The 17,478-nt window shown below is 35.5% G+C and overlaps 1 protein-coding gene across 8 annotated transcripts in view; it reads right to left on the bottom strand.

Annotated features, from left to right (window-relative positions):
• Add3 (adducin 3) overlaps positions 1-17,478 on the bottom strand; it is a 114,630-nt gene that overhangs the window by 48,070 nt on the left and 49,082 nt on the right. Inside the window, exon 1 of one of the 8 annotated variants that reach the window (XM_076835043.1) lies at positions 6,693-6,800. The exons of the other annotated variants lie outside the window; for them this stretch is intronic. The gene's annotated coding sequence lies outside the window, so the exon portion shown is untranslated. Of the gene's footprint in view, positions 1-6,692; positions 6,801-17,478 lie in introns of those variants that run through there. 8 annotated transcript variants of the gene reach the window in all.

Raw genomic sequence — 17,478 nt, 5'->3', positions numbered from 1 at the left:
TAGCTCTTCAGAGTTTGGTAAATATTTTGTGTGTACTCTTGATCTCTATTGTCAAGAAAAGGTTCTATAGTGTTGTAAAGGGCCAAAAAGTGTTATTTTAAACATCTAAAAGGTAGTAGACTACTATAACCCTTAGAGTCCCCTGTCACCAACTATGAAGCACAAAGTCATCTACTATAATTTCCCCCAAACATCATTTCCCTAGCCTTTCTTCCACCCTGGAGCCCTATTAAAAAAACAAACAAAACTTAGGAATCTGCCTGGTGGTTTCTAGAAACCTTTTTTTCAGGCCTGGAAAAGGCTCAGTCAGTATCTGCAAAATTTAGAGGGAAAAAGGCTTTTTTTTTTTTTTCAAGAGAGAGAATTTTAATATTTATTTTTTTTATTTTTTGGAGGACACAACATCTTTGTTTGTATGTGGTGCTGAGGATTGAACCCGGGTCGCACGCATGCCAGGCCAGTGCGCTACTGCTTGAGCCACATCCCCAGGCCCAGAGGAAAAAGGCTTTTAAGTAAAAGCCATTCCTCTAACTGATGCTTACCCAATTTCTTATGTACTTGACTCTTTCCCTTTCTTATCTCCATCCACCCAAATATTAATCCATATTTTCAGCTCTTATTCAAAAGCCAACTCTTTCAATGATGATTTTCTGAACCTCTGCCATCAGAATTTGCCCTCCCCACTTAGTCATAGCCTGTTTTGCCTTTAAATTATGTTTTTTCTGCTCTCAGTAACTGGGTCAACATTTTTCTCTTGTCTTTACTACATACTTATAGTTACTCAGTAGTGCCATTGGCTCATAATATGACTCTCTACTTGTCTTAGAATAAACCAGGACAGAGAATCTAGAGCAAACCTTAAACTGGTTTATTCATGGTTTGCTCAAACTACCCAAGAGTAGAGGTAATAAATATTATGACCTGCATTTGAAATGTGTTAAGTGAATTGAAAAGTTACTAGAAAAAAGTATACCAAGTATAAAAACAGCATTTTTTGTTTTTTTAAAGTACCAGAGACTAAAACCAGGGATACTCTACCACTGCGCAACATCCCCAACCCTTTTTTATTCTGAGAAAAGCTCTTGCTAAGTCTTTGAGGTTGACTTCATATTTGCCATCCTCTTGCCTCAGCCTCTACAGTAGCTGCACCCATCTAAACAGTGCAATTTTTTAAAACATTTATACTGAATGTCATGTTCTGAGACCAGATACAAATAATGCTACAAAAATGTTTTTTTGTTTTAAAAAAATATTACAGCAAACATTAATTCATCTATTAAAGAAATATAAAGTACTGATCTGATTTCTGCCATTATGGACTGAAAACTAAAACATGTTCACCTGAAAAAGATAATTAACAGTAAAAACCAGTTTATGACAGCTGCCAAATGAAAAACAGACATAAGATATCTGAAGGTTGTTGATAAAAATAGTTTTGAATTAAGGAAGATTTCCATGAAGAGGTAAGATCTGAATTTCTTCACATATAAAATGAGAAGGTTTGGCCAAATGACCTTGGGTGTTCTCTTCTAGGTCTGAATTTTTTTTTTTAATATTTAGGTTTTTTAGATGTAGTTGGACATAATACCTTTATTTCAATTATTGATTTTTATGTGGTGCTAAGGATCGAACCCAGGGCCTCGCACATGCTAGGTGAGCACTATACCACTGAGCCACAACCCCAGCCCCTAGGTCTGAAATTTTATTGTACTTTTATCACATAATTATAGGTAGTGACTTGATATTATCTGACCACCCATTGTAGTATTTTTCTTTCTAATTCTCCTATTAAAACAGTTGTTTTTTTTTTCTTTTTTTAAGTTGCCAACCTCCAAATAAGCAGTATTACCAAATATATTTTAAAAATAAATATTCAAACTGTATATGGTATTTCATAGGAGGGTTTGATATTTCAAAGGAGAACTTGAACTTGAGGCCTTGTTCTTTATATCACTTATATGATATGGCTCGAAAAACAGGCTTTTTTTTTGTGGGGGCGGGGGGCGGGAAGCAGTGCTAAAGATTGAACCCAGGGATCTGCATGTGCTAGGCAAGTGCTCTACCACTGAGCTACATCCACAGCTCTCAAAATAGGGTTTTAAATGGACATTTTTCATACCCAAAAGATGTGTTTGAAATAATGTATTCTGGTCTATTCACAGGAAATGAATAAAGAAAGCCTGCAAAAGTTCATCCCCATTATTAAAGAGCACTTTTTTCTCCTCTGTTCTTTTTAATTGTCATGACTTTTATGAGCAGTTAGTGATGAAGCCTAGCCAAAGCTTATTTTCTTTTAAGAGTAATAATCAAAACAAAGCAAATATTGGCTTAGTTATGACACTGGTTGTTCTAAAATGTTAATAGCCTATTGTTCACTGTGGTTGTCTCAACAAGATAATACATTGAAAATCAGCATTTCCTGATAGGAAGCGAATTCCCACTGTGTGTCACAGAACCTTAGCCAAATGCTGGGCTCCAGAGGAGAAATGCATAACAGACCAGAGTTAATGATGAGCCTTCTCTTTCTCTTTTAAAATGGCTTTCTGCTTCAGATCAAACTATAATCTATTTGCCTGATTTTGCTATTAGAGGACTGCTTTCCTAAAAGGGCTTCAAATAGTTTAGACAAAGTTTGTTCAACATCCTGTATACAGCAGCATCCTGTATATTCTTAACTATGGAGAATTTCCTTACTTGTAAATGCCACAATGGATGGGGTAATTTGGGAAAAAAACAACAAAAAACTATTGGGATGTGTCATCAAAATAGTGCAACCAAGCTTAGTTTCATACAAGCAACTATTTAAAAGGAATCATATATGAAACACGATAACTGAAACAGGTTTTCATATCTCAGATACATTTTAGTAGGCAAAAACTGAGGCTCAATTAATTATTTCAAATACCCCAACACTGCTTATTTAAGATTTGATTAATAAGAAACTATCACTGGCACACTAACATGCAGAAGAGCTGCCTCTGCAGTAACTGACAATATCCTAACAAGATATTAAGATTTCCCTTTTAAGCACTGAAAATTCACTTTATATTCTTTTTGAGGGGGCAAATGGTACTGGGGACTGAACTCTGAGGAGCTTTATAGTGAGCTACAACCCCAGCCCTCTTTATTTTTTCTTTTGAAACAGGGTCTTTTTTTTTTTTAATATTTATTTTTAGTTTTCGGCGGACACAATATCTTTGTTTGTATGTGGTGCCGAGGATCGAATTGGGCCGCATGCATGCCAGGCGAACGCGCTACCGCTTGAGCCACATCCCCAGCCCTTCAATACATTTTAATAAATGGACCATGTCAAATAATGTATATGAAAATTACCCGGAATACCAGTAATTATCTAGCATTACTTGGATGATAAATAACATCTCAGATTTTAGAAAAAATATACTTATGGTATACAACAAGATTTCTGTCAAGAAGCTTGAGTAACCAGCACACACACACACACACACACACACACACACACACACACACACAGTCCCCCCTACCTTCAGGCCAAGAAAATGTCTTTTTATCCTCCAGTTGCAATTACAGAAATCAAATGATGTTCCTTTACCTTGCTTTTAATACAGCTGTGATTTGACTGAATTGAACCTAAACTTGTGAAACAGTGCTAAACATCCTATGTATGATGCAGCAAAAATTTCTGTTTTTGTTACTTTATAACTTCACTGTGTAACTTTATAACTATGTTGGCAGGATAACAGTGTACAGTTAACCTCTACCACTGCTTCCTCAGCACCAAATTAGAAAACTTGAGTCATGTCAAGCACATCAACTTCAGCATTCAATGAAATAAGGAGATTATGGAATAGAGAGCTAGAATGTGAAAACAACTTAAACAAAAAAGTTGAAGTTAATTTCAAATCCCTAAGATTAGCTCTGAATGGCTGAACTCACTGAAAATTATAAGGATCTATTTAAAAAATCACCTTATTTAAGTATTCAAACTTGATAAAAGAATATGCTTCTATTTCTCATATGGGTTTTATACTCTTGAAACTTATGTTTTATAAAAAGAGAATTTCTATAAAACATACGACATTCAACTTCTCTTTTTTTCATTCTTGAAATTTCAAATAGCTTAGCTCCATGACAAAGAAAATTATAGACCACACATCTTATTTACATAAGATGGTTTTAATTTAATCAACAGAAATTTCATTTGTTACATAGCTTAAAACAATATTTTAACAAAAATACTATGTAAATATTAAAATTGGAGGGAACATTAAAATCCATCTATCCTAACCTGTCATTTAAAGATGGTAAAACAGAGAACCGAGATTAGGTGACCTGCCCACAATTGTATAATCTCATACTCATTACCTGACTTTGAATCCAGTATCTTTCACTACTGTGCTGAGAAATGACTCCCTTCCAGGGTAGTTCTTACCCACTCATGAGTGGCTGAGGAAGTTGGGCCTACCTGCGATGTCCTAATCGGATGAAAAAAAGTGGGTGAGGGGCTCTCTATTTTTCATAGAGCTACCTCCACTTTACTACTATCCCTGGCCTCTGGATTCTGTTCCAAAATGGGAATAAAAGAAAAGGCTGACAGTAAAAGCACACCTGATAGAGGGGGTATAGAAATAAGTGGGAAATAATCTAGACATCCATCAAAGGAGGAATGATCAATTTATAGTACATCTGCCATACTCTGAAAGTAATATACACTCTCTTAAAAAGAATGTGGTAGATACATAATGGCATGTGTAGTTTAACATCAATTTTTAAAATGTGTGTAAACACGTACAAATACACACAATTATAGTCATAGATATTTTCTAGAAAAATAGAGAAGAAATTCCCCTCTGTGGAGTAGAGTTGAGGGAATTAGGGTTGGAAAGAGACATTCTGTCACATTCTTTGATACTGTTTCATCTTTTTTACTTTATGCATGTTTTAGCTTCTAAACTCTAATACTTTAAAAAGTACATTAAAGCAGAGACAGGACCTTCTACAGAGCCCTTGGAGAAAACTGTGGTCTTCATATAAATTTAATGATACATTATATTTAATTTTCTAGGGAAGACTTTCAAACCCTTTTCATGTCATGGTTATGTGTATTAGGGTTCATGAACAAGGCTTCATAAATAAGATAAAATTTGTATAGCATACTGGAACAAACAGGAAAAGATGGGAGTACAACTGTATTGGGTTTGGTAAAAAATGTTCACTCCATTTTCTTTATATTTTATCATTACAAGAAAAATAACAAGGAGTTATTAGAGAAATTAGAGAGTTCAAAGGGATAGCAGAGATCATCCAGTTCAGTGAAATGAAACCAACATTTTTTTGAAAAGAAACAACAGAAAATAGCAGATTATTTAAATTCTCAACAGATTCAATTTATTTACAGTAAAGCTTTAGTTTTCATGTCATTGAAAAATGATTCTGGATTAATATCTAAACTTTTTTTTCCCAATTCTGATACTTTTCCCTTTAAGGTTTCTGTAATAAGCATGGGTCTTTATAAAAAGAATTAGGGTATTCTTAGAGAGCTAACCCAAATTCTTAATTTTATTAAGTGAAGAAACTCATGTTCAAAGAAGTACACCAGCCTCTTGATTCCCAGGCTAGTAGTGTGTGTGTGTTTTTTTTTTTTCTGTGACAATAGGCTTTTACTTTATTCTCACATCCTTCTGAAGTTAAAAGATAGCTAAACACAGTTACAACCAAGATTCTAAGAGAAGTTGAAACAAGGGGACAATAGGTAGTCTAAGACCAAAAATGATGACACAATGTTACCCCCAAAATATTACAGAAATCTGCCATTTTCAACATTCAGCTTTGATTTCAAATGGGGCAGGTTGTTGAACTTACTTGCACGAATGCGTGTGTCACCCCAAAAGAGTGTACAACACACGGGACAATAGTCATCTCAAAGCACAGCCTTTCTTTCAACATGGCAACTTCTGTTTCAGTGCATAATAGAACACTTCACAGAAATTTAAAATCCAGCTACAAAGAGAACCCCAATATGTGAGTTGGGGAGTCAGACCCCGTTGCAAAAAAGAAAGAAAGAAACAAAAAAACCCAACTGCTGAACATGGACTTCAATGAACAACAATAATTCTCCTGTAGTTCAACTTACCAATCACGTCACAAACTCTAGAAAGAAGACAGAACACAGAACTGCTGAGGCATGGAACAGAACTTTGAGCTGCAGCCTGCCCCAACTCTTCTGACAAATACCCAACAGCAACAGGACAAAGCATCATTATGGCAGAAATAAAGGCTCTTTAGATGCTGCCTTTTTTTTTAATTCAATGAACCCACTCTTAACACACAAAGTTCATGCCACGATGTCTCGAAACGCAGTATTGCCAGATTAGGACATCAATGGTCTAATAAATTCAGTACAAAACACTACTTTAAACACTTTTATGTTAAATAATTAGCACATTTGGGAGATGACTAGTATTCTCCTTCATTCATACAGTTAAACATCCTCCAAATAGAAACAATAACATTTCAGTATACTGTGAAAGAAAAGAAAGAAGCAGACAAGTGAACTAAAAATAATAAATAATTAGTTGAGTAATAAAGCCACAGATTCCTCCCAAAGACTACTGCATGTTACTTAGCAGGTGGCAAAAATAACCATCTATCTTATCTATGCATCCCTCTAAGCTGTGAGCTACCAGTATTACAATAGACAATCCATTACTTACCAAAAAAAAAAAAAAAATTTAAGCCGCCGTACATTTCTTAAGCTGGTTTTCGTGTGGCAATTCTGATGCAATGCTGCCCTAAAAATGAACTTTGTTTTAAACAGCATGATATCCACACTCGGTGTGGTTACAGCAAGGGTGGAGCCCACTCTGGGGGAAACAACACACCCAGGCAGACTTCAGTGAGAGCAAACAGCACATTAATATTGCCACATTTTTTTCAGGGCCTCAGAGTAAAAATTAATTGCCTAATCCTCCTTAAAGATATAGGGGAAAGGTTCATATTTGTAGATCAGTTTTCTGGAGCAAACCTTTGTCTTGGAGGAAATTGCATAGACCCATTTCTTTTTTGTGAAGAAAACGGACAAAATACAAGACAGATCATGCAGAACATTAGGTGGAAACAAACTACTATAAAGGAAGTCCAACAATGCCAACTTCTATGTTTAGCAACAGCAGTTTTTACATATCTCAAGGCGTCAGAAACACTGCTCATTCTAGAACATTACTTTGGTCTATTTTCAGAGCACCTGAATAGGAACACAAGCAAATTACCTACTTTCTCCCCTCACCAACACTTTGCTTTTCCTAGCAACAAAGATACAATAAAAACATTTTCTTACCAATTAGTAAGGGTTGTCTTCAAAAATGAGATGTGAGTATGGACTTTCTTTGGTAGGACAATAAATGCATAAATAAATTCTTTTATATAAAAGGAAAAATTATTTTGAGAAAACTTTAAAAATTTACAATCATCCATTGTCAAATAATTTTCTAAGAATTTTAATCTCAAGACTTTTTTTCCAAATAAAAGATTCATAGGATATATATGTAAGTAGCATCTAAAAGTCTTTGTGTCTAAAATAATTTGTCAATACTGAAACTATTAACATTCAATAATTGTTTAAAGTGACTTTAACCAATATTGCTTTCTATACATGCACATCCAGAGACACAAAGTTATTTTTCAGGAAATTCTATCATGAAAAAAAATACTTCCGATTAAAATATCCATGCATTTAAAAAACAAACAACATAATTGTTTACATAGAATTTAAAACAAACAATAGAAAAGGCTTTGAGGGAAGACAAGGAAAATATTATTTTAACGATACATGCTGTCATATTGTCATCCCCAACTGCACTTCTTGGTATTGATAGAATAAATAGCTTGGAGTATTGAACATTTCAGTATTTTTGAGAGATGGCCTTGAACACCCGCTTTCAGATTCTAGGAATGATGTGCTGATTGATTGAGCCTTTGTTGAATTGCCATGTAATAAAGTAACCATTGCAAAATCCTTTCATAGTCCAAGTGCTCAGTTCAATTTTTTCCAATCATATATGTAATCATGAATCACCTGCTGCCATTCTTTGCTCTTTCTCATCTCACCCTCAAACTGAACATCTGAAAGGTACCTGTTGGATATTTATTAAAAGAATTGCATTCTGATACGTTCTGGATCTACACTGTTGGAAATGTCTGTTTTCAAGTCAAACTTCACTTTCACAGCTGCAAAGGAAATGACAAAAAAAGAAAAACAGAGCCAATATATATCAGCAATTAATTCCATCCACAACTGCCCAGCTGTTTCTGCAGGGAAGAATCAGTCTGTTTCCTTTTGGGGCTTTCGCCTCTGAAAATTGATACTGCACATTCAGAGACACAAGCTGTTTGTAACATGTCAGGAATGTGCACAAGATCACACAGAGCTGAAGAGAAGAAATGAAATCCAGATCATTTTCTTAGGACTTGCCAATATTATTTCATAGCTTTAAAAACTCATAAAAACATACCAATCACAGAGAGAAAAAAATACACGAAAAAATACTCTCCCTCTGAATATCATCCTTCCAATAAAGAGGAAAATCTGCCAATGACATCAGATTTAGTATCAAGAGCAGACACTCTGATTTATTGGCATAAACAAGGTGCGACATTCTTAGCAATCCACATGCCCCCAGTACATTAAATCCAGCTAATATTTTTTGGACTACACAGCTGCTTGCCCAATGTGTAGTTTGTCCCTTTAAAAAAAAATCCTTAAAACTGTGAAAGTTGTTAGGAACCAATGCTTTCACCACAGTCATGCAGTAAAGCAAGTTTTTCTTGGTTAGTTCAGATTACTTGGTCCACATATATACCTGTCTATTTCAAGGGTTCACGTGTATTTTACAGATCCAATCTTCTCAGTAACTTTCATGCAATCAAACTACTTTCCTTCCCTCATCAGTTTTCTGGAGTTAAAGAAAATAGTCTGTACTGAGTGCCAGAGAGCTTAATGACAGTATGATGTGTAAATCAACAAGTACAATGGCACCCCCAATTTTATTTCAAGTCTTACAAAATGTCAATTTGTTATTATTTTCAGTACATACAATGAGTTGCATTTTAGGTACATAAAATGACTTTATTAGTTATTGTTATGAAAGAGAAAAGAGAAAGATGGCATTTAAGAAAAAAATTAATTCAAGCCATATTTTAGCCTCTTACAGTTTTTTTTTTTCCTTTTATTAAACAGGAAACCAGGTATGCTCCTGATTGAATTCATTGTCCTAAGGGCCTGTTCCTTCCCCTAGTGCTCAATGATCAATGTCAGCTGCTCAAGAGTTCATACATTCCTAAGCCTGTATATTTTCAAAAATGTAGATGGGACATTCATTCTGGGTATCCTCAGGGTCTAAGGCTTAACTAGTGAAGAGAAGACAAGCTGTCTATTCCAAATATAAGGGTCAGAGAGACATTCCATAATCATCTGAATGAAGATGCTCTCAAGCGCCAAAACTCAAACCAGCACAATAAGAAGTTGTCTTGAACTAAAGCTATAAATCCTGAAAGCATGACATTTCATTTGCTAAATATGTGGGAGACTGAAAACAAATCATGAAACCAAAAAAAAAAAAAAAAAAAAGAGCTTCTTCCTTTCCAGCAAACACCATCTGGTCAAGGATATATGAAGGAGTGGGGGAGAAGTTTAATCTTTGGGTGATGGTGACATTAACTTCTAGAAACATGGTATAACCATTAGTGACTAAAACAACCACAAGGACGAGTTTTGCTTGGCAAGCTTCAGCTCTGTGGGACATTTGGTTTAGCTTGAAATGTCTAAGGGAAGGAACTTCCCCACCTACAAGACTGGCTAAGGAAAGGAGAGGTCTGTCTGAGCTGTTTAATTCAGATTACTTGAGCCTAAGCCAGTCTAACTAAAGCCTGGATTGACCTTAACAAAGACCTTCAAGGAGGCCACTCATATGAAATTTAAAAATGAATTTCTCCCAATAGTTTATTATAAATAATTATGTTTTATTTCTTTATAAAAACTTCAAGCATACAGCTAAGGACTTTACTAATGAACATCACATAAACACTACCTAGTTTCTACCCATTAACAATGTACTGCACTTGCTGTGGCACATTATTTCTTCACCTATCCATCCCTCCAGCTAGCTACTAACTCATTTTTTAGTACATTTTAAGATAAATTAGAGATATCTGCACCCCCCCAATACTTTAGCCTGCATATCCTTACCTAGAGTCCAATATTTATTTATAACTTTCTATGTATAATTTACATACAATGAGATGATGAATCTAAGTGTACATCTGGATAGAACAGCCTATACCCCTCAAAACTCTTCCCAGGTGATTTCCACTCCTACTTCCTCAGAGGCAATCACCTCAAAATAGTTTGGCCTTTGGGCTGGGGATGTGGCTCAAGCGGTAGCGCGCTCGCCTGGCATGTGTGCGGCCCAGGTTCGATCCTCAGCACCACATACAAAGATGTTGTGTCTGCTAAAAAACTAAAAAAAAATAATAATATTAAAAATAATTCTCTCTCTCTCTCTCCTCTCTCTTTAAAAAAAATAGTTTGGCCTTTGCAACCTGTGCATTAGAACATTTCTTCACTGTCTCACAAAACTTGTGCTTGTTACACAGAATGACAACTAGATCTATTCAAATCATGAATAGATGGGAGGAGCCAAGAAGAGATCATAACTTAAAGAAGTATAGACTCATCTACTTTAATCATCCAAATGCTTCAGAGAGGGAAACAAGATTTACAAAGTTTTAATTGCCTGTCCTACTAATCTGTCAACTAGTCAGTCATTTATTGGCAGGGCCTCATCTAAGGCTTTTCCACAGAAGCTCTATGCCGCATTTTAGGATAAAGGAGAAGGTAGAGATGTGCTAGCATCTTTAACAAATTTTTTTTTTAAACTACTTTGAGACTCAGTTTTCCTAGCTATAAAACAAGAGAAATCTTTTTTTTTTTTTTAGTTGTAGATGAATACAATATCTTTATTTATTATTCTTATGTGGTTCTCAGGATGGAACCCAGTGCCTCATACGTACTAGGCAAGCAATCTACCACTGGGCTACAAACTAAGCCCCCAAACAAGAGAAATCTTAACTTGAAATTGTACAGAGATAGTTTATAAAGTATCTGGCATGTGGTAAGTGATCAAAGAAGGAAACATAAGAAGTGAAGGGACAAATGACAGTATGAGATACAATTCAAGAACTGAAACAATCCCATACTGCTTTCTAAGCCTGGTGCTACCTATATTTGGTTCTCATTTGGTATATGTAAACAAAATGACAGCAAATAAATCCTATATAGCTGCATTACAAAATTCCTCCTACAAGCTAGCTGCCTCCATGGGTTCCTCTACACAACTAGGAGCATCTCCGTATCTCAATGCCTAACACAGAGCCTAGCCCACTGGACCACCTCAAGTTCCTGATGAATGGCTATGCCTGGGTAAATGGGTATTCAGTTATGATCAAAGTAGCAAAAACAAACAAAAAAACAACACAAGGTTGAATACCACAAAGGAAAGCCAAGTGACAGAAAATGGGAGGGAACACAAAGAGCATAATGACAGGCATGAAATTTAAAAGAGATTAAAAGCCAACTGTGCTAATTTTTGTGTCAGAGAAGTGACAACTGCAGTTTAAGAGCCATTTGAATAATTCAGATTGCTATGTACTTTATATACTTATCCAGTGTACTCCCCATAACAATCCTATGGATGAGAAGACTAAAACTCAAAAAGAGGTTAAGCAAAGAAGGTCATATAACTAGTGGCAATGGAAGTAGGAATAATTTTTTCATACCTGGTGATTTTCCTAAAAGGCCAATTTTATACACAGTGAGGAGACTCTGGATCTAAGAAACCCTGGACAGTTGTGGGGACAACCAAGTTGTACAAGAAATTCAGCTAAGGGTGTAAAACTCAGGGTAGTGGGGGGAAAAAGCCTGGACAAAAAAGTAAATCAAGCTGGGCATGGTGGCATATGCCTGTAATCCCAGCAGTTCAGGAGGCTGAGGCAGAAGGATAGCAAGCTCAAAGCCAGCCTCAATAACTTAGCAAGACCCTAAGACTGGGGATGTGATTCAATGGTTAAGTGCCCCTGGATTCAATCTCTGGCATCAAAAAAAAAAAAAAAAAAAGTAAATCAAAGATAAGATGGTACAAACTGTGAGTTCCAAGAATTTTGCTTCATAGAACAGTCTGCCATCCTAGAATCATGCAGCCCCACGTCAGAGATGCTCCCATAACTGTAGGAGGGCTCAAGAGTAAGTCTTACTTACAGGTTTTGTTCCCCAAACTATCTGTTCTCAAAGGGATGATACAATATGGTAACTCCTTGATAAGAGTGCTGACCATGGGTTCATACTTGAGAAGATAATGAGTGCCTCTCCAAGTTGGTTAAATGCAACTCTGTTTGCAGGCATCCCAGGCTACATTCTGTAACTTCCCATTTGAGTAATGGCCTGAGTCTTGCCTCCCTTGCAAAGATGGGGTTTGAAGGACAGTCTCTGTCATGGAGCATAAAGCTTCAAGGCCCCCAACCCTCTGGAATACCTCGAACATAGCACTCCTTTTGCCAACTCACACTTGTCTGTTCACTGGTACAACTGACACACAGGTGGTGAGCAACCTGTGTTATAGATGGTAAATGGATAGTGTTCTTTGTCTATTTAATGTTTATTTGTTAAAAGAAGTAATTCAGGGGCTGGGGCTGGGGCTCAGTGGCAGAGCGCTTGCCTAGCACATGAGAGGCTCTGGGTTCGATCCTCAGCACCACATATAAATAAAGTTATTGTGTGCAACTACAACTAAAAAAATTAATAAACATTTAAAAAAAAGAAGTAATTCAGGATTTAAAGAGGAAATTATAGAAAAGGCAAGGTTGGGGATAGGAAATATGGTTAATATTCAATATGTTTTGTTCTGGATTTTTAAAAAGATACAATATAACCTATAATGATTTACAAATTAAGTCTTTTGAGATAGAAGATGCAATCTAGCAAATCATTAATTATAAAGATTAGGCATGATCCACATTTAACACATTGAACTGGTGAAACTGTATTGTATCTTCAAGATTGACAAGCTTTGAAGTGGAAAATAAAATATGGCTTTGACTATCACAGCACAATATTTCTGAAAACAATGACAAAGACTATGTTTAAAAAAAAAAAAAAAGTATGGCTGGGTGCAGTGTCACATGCCTGCAATCCCAGCAGCTTGGGAGGCTGAGGCAGGAGGATCACAAGTTCAAAGCCAGCCTCAAAATGGCAAGGCGCTAAGCTACTCAGTGAGATCCTATTTTTAAATAAAATACAAAATAGGGCTGGGGATATGGCTCAGTGGTTGAGTGCCTCTGAGTTTAATCCCCAGTTGGCACTCCTCCCAATTCCAAGAAAGAATACAGAATGAAAAACGAAAAGTAAACATATAAGTGCTATTTAAAAAACATACAGTGGCTGGAGGATATAGCTCAGCGGCAGAGAATTTGCTTAGCATGTGCAGGGCCTTGGGTTCAATCCTCAGTACTACAAAATACTACAGCAAATCCCCCAAAACCTACAATCATGAATAACTTAAGATAGAAGATGCAATCTTCTGTTTTTGGAAAGAGTCCAAAAACAGAATAAAAAACAAGTAAAAATAAAATGTAATATAGCTACAACATGTGAAACATTCATGAGACACATAATTTCTAGTTGTTTTTACTTTCTAAATCTTAATATTGAGATATAATTTTTATCTTTGACTGTGGTAATAGTTAACATGGGATCCACCTTCTTGAATTTTTTTCAATGTAGTATTTTTGGTTACTGGCCCTCTCTAGAGCTTATTTATCTTGCTTGACTAAAATCCCCTTCCCCTGCATTTTTTTGTTACATATATTACTTCTGCTTTCATCTATCCTATCTAAGAGTATGAAACTATGTAGAATTTTTTAATTACTTTTTCTAACTTTGATACAAAAATCTCTTTACTTGGAAAAGTATGTTTTACATTTCAAATACTTTGCCCAGGAACATCTATTCTAAAATTATTTAAACTGGGAAATTTAAGTTTTATTTATAAATATTTCTAAGGGCTCCAGAAACAAATCCAAGTACTTAGCTTCAAACACTGCTGTACCATGGTGAGGGGGTCAAGTTGACTAATCACATGACTTGTAGGGCTACTAACAGTTTTAGCTTCCCTGATATCAAGCTCTAGAACTTATGCTGCCTATCTATGACAAAAGACACCTCATCCTCTAATACTAATGTTTAAAAGTCCCCAAATACTATCATAATCTTTTTCCAAGACAGGTTTAGACATTTTCCTTCCATCTTCATCCCCTTTACTCAGTCCCTGCAAAGTTCTACCTGCCTTCAGTAAAAGTATCTTGATAGGTTTTTCCATTCCATGATCGGTAGACCTACCATCTATTCAGGAAGAATGGTAGCATGAAAGGAGGTTTAATTAAAAAAAAACCAAAACTGGTTTGTAAATATATCGCCTTTGTATTGCAGACACACTATAGTTTACTGCATCATACATTCTGCCCTCAACTATCAACTATATTGTTGTAGAGTAACAAATTGTTCTATGCTAAATCTACATGTTCTGATCTTGTAATCTTCTCTGATTTTAGATTTTAAAATTTATATTTAAATTCTAAGTTGGCAAATCAATTCATGAACAAATATTTCTTTTCTACTTACTGTATAAATTCATGTATTCTACTACAAAAAAAAGTGAACAAGACCTTGTCTCTGACCCTAAAATACTAGCAATTTAGTGGGTTGGGGGAAGGGAGAGGGAGAGAGTATTGTAAACAATTTAAGTACAATGTGTGATTGCACTATATGAGATGTATTACAGATTCAGAGAAAGGAACCAATTTTAAAGGTTTCAGGGGGGAATGGGGCTGTGGTTCGGTGGCAAAATGCTTGCCTAGCTTGTGCGAAGCACTGGGTTCGATTCTCAGCACCACATATAAATAAATGAATAAAATAAAGGTCTATTAACATCTTTTAAAAAAATGGAAAAAAAAAAAAAAGATTCCAGGAATGCTATCTCAGAACTCAGTCTAAAAAGGATAAGATATTATGGGAGGGGGAGGAGGGAAAGACATGCAAAAAAAAAAAAAAATACTTCTTAATAAACTTGTAATTTAACATTTGGCTTTAGTTTATATAAAATTATCAGAGATTACAATTAACATAAAAGAGAAATCTGAACTGTCATTGGTTAACAGATATAGTCGTTTATATAATTTAAGCTACTGGAAGCCTATAATCTATTAGCAAACCACACAATTTTGTGTCATGTGCTTTGCTTTCACTCTAATCTTTAGACTTGCAGACTAAGAAAAGAAACTCAAAAACCATTTATATCCTTCCTGGGAACAATGCTTGTTCTTACACTGCAGTAACCACCAACTTAGAAATAATTAAAACCAATTATCTTGAAAGCCAGTCAAACTGTAATCTACCATCACATCATCATGGAAGAGGCATAAGAATGTTGTAGGTTAATACAAAGGTCAATAAACAAAAGGCATGGTCAATGTGGCACAAGAATACCATACTCAATGGGCTCAAATCCTTAAAAGTAGCAAGTATACAGTATTTTAAATTTCATGGGAGGTGGGTGGGAAGATTAAAAGAAAAAACAAAAACCACAACTGACTACAAGCATTGTTTAATAAGGCATCTAAGTGCTAAAGTTCACTGGCCCAAAAGAAGGTATAATAGGTTATTTTTGTGGATTAGAAAAATGGGCTAAAATTGGGCTAGGAATGTAGCTCAGTGGTGTTTGATACACAGCACTGCAGGGGGCAGTGGCTAAAAGTAATGATATATACTTTGATAAAAGGGTGATATGGGGGTTGGGGTTGTGGCTCAGCAGCAGGTGCAAGACCCTGAGTTTGATCCTCAGCACCACAAAAATATTTAAATAGAGGTATTGTGTCCAACTACAACTGGAAAATAGATTTTTTTTTTTTTTTAAGGGTGATATGTTGGGGCTGGGGAGGTGGCTCAAGCGGTAGCGTGCTTGCTTGGCATGTACGGGGCTCTGGGTTCGATCCTCAGCGCCACATAAAAATAAAGATGTTGTGTCCACCGAAAAGTAAAAAATAAATATTTAAAAAAAATTCTCTTTTTTTAAAAAAAGGCGATATGTTAAATTGATCACCCTTTTGATCAAAATACTATTGATATGAAAATTTCATAAGGTTAATGTTTAAGATATGTTTCCACATTAAAGTACACAAAAAAGCTCCCTTTTTTAAAGAACTAGAATACAAAAAACATCATTTTCGGTATATACCACCATGACAACATGAGAAGGAAGAAACCTTTATAAAACAGAAATTAAGGAAGGATTATTTGTTTATATTATGTGAATTCTCTGTCAGGTTCTCTTAAATAGTAATCTCTCTACATTTAACTATATTATACTGGGATACAGCTAACTTTCTGGAGTAAACATTTTGCATAGAGCAAGGGCCCCTATATACTTAATATTCACAAATTCACACCTCCAGCAAAAAAAAAAAAAAAAAAAAAATCTTGTCTTTCAAATGTTAAATCCTGAAATAGGAATTCCTCAATGAAACATGTATCTTTGGACAGTGGGTAAGTAACTTCTTCAGAATATTTATAAAAAGGTGGGGGTGGGGAGAAGAGCTCATGAGAACTACTTATGTGACTGTGAAAGGAAGTGACAAGAAAGTACAGAAACTGGGTGGAAGGGGTAAAAGGAGGAGCAAAGAAAGCAGATGAAGAGACACTGCAAGGAGCCAAGGGGACAAGAGATAAGGAGATCAAATAACTGTGGTCTGGTCACACCCACAGGGAGCTATGTGGTTTATTTCAAGGGGGTGGAACACTCTGAGCAAGTGAACAATTTTGGTTTTGTTTAACTGAAAGGTTGCACAATCCTACAAAGGAGGGAAGAAAAAAAGGGTGTTTTTCCAATATAAGAAAGGGTAGTATGTAATAAATATCTATCACTTTTAAAATATTAAACAAAAGGACATAATGATTACATAAAAATATGATAAAGAGAATCAAAGCAAAAATAATTGGCATTTTTAGTACTTTTAGAAAGGCAGTATGTATTTCTTATATATGAAAATGAAAAACCATGATTTCTGAGGAAAAGCAGTATAAATTCCATGTAAGCTCAGAGCAATGTTTATTATGGCCATTGATAAAGCTTTTTTTAGTCCTGTGGACTATGCCATCCTTCAAACAAGATGTTTGTAAAATAAATTGACAAGAATTCTGGGGTATGTGGATCAGTGTAAAGTTTTGTTTTGTTCCCCCCCCCGCCTTAACTTTATTTATTTATTTATTTATTATTATTATTATTTTAATATTTATTTTTTAGTTTTCGGCGGACACAACATCTTTGTTTGTATGTGGTGCTGAGGATCGAACCCGGGCCGCACGCATGCCGGGCGAGCGTGCTACCACTTGAGCCA

This window comes from Callospermophilus lateralis, chromosome 15 (genome assembly GCF_048772815.1).
Source record: "Callospermophilus lateralis isolate mCalLat2 chromosome 15, mCalLat2.hap1, whole genome shotgun sequence".
Taxonomy (NCBI): domain Eukaryota; kingdom Metazoa; phylum Chordata; class Mammalia; order Rodentia; family Sciuridae; genus Callospermophilus; species Callospermophilus lateralis.
This window is presented reverse-complemented; position numbering and strand designations above follow the sequence as displayed.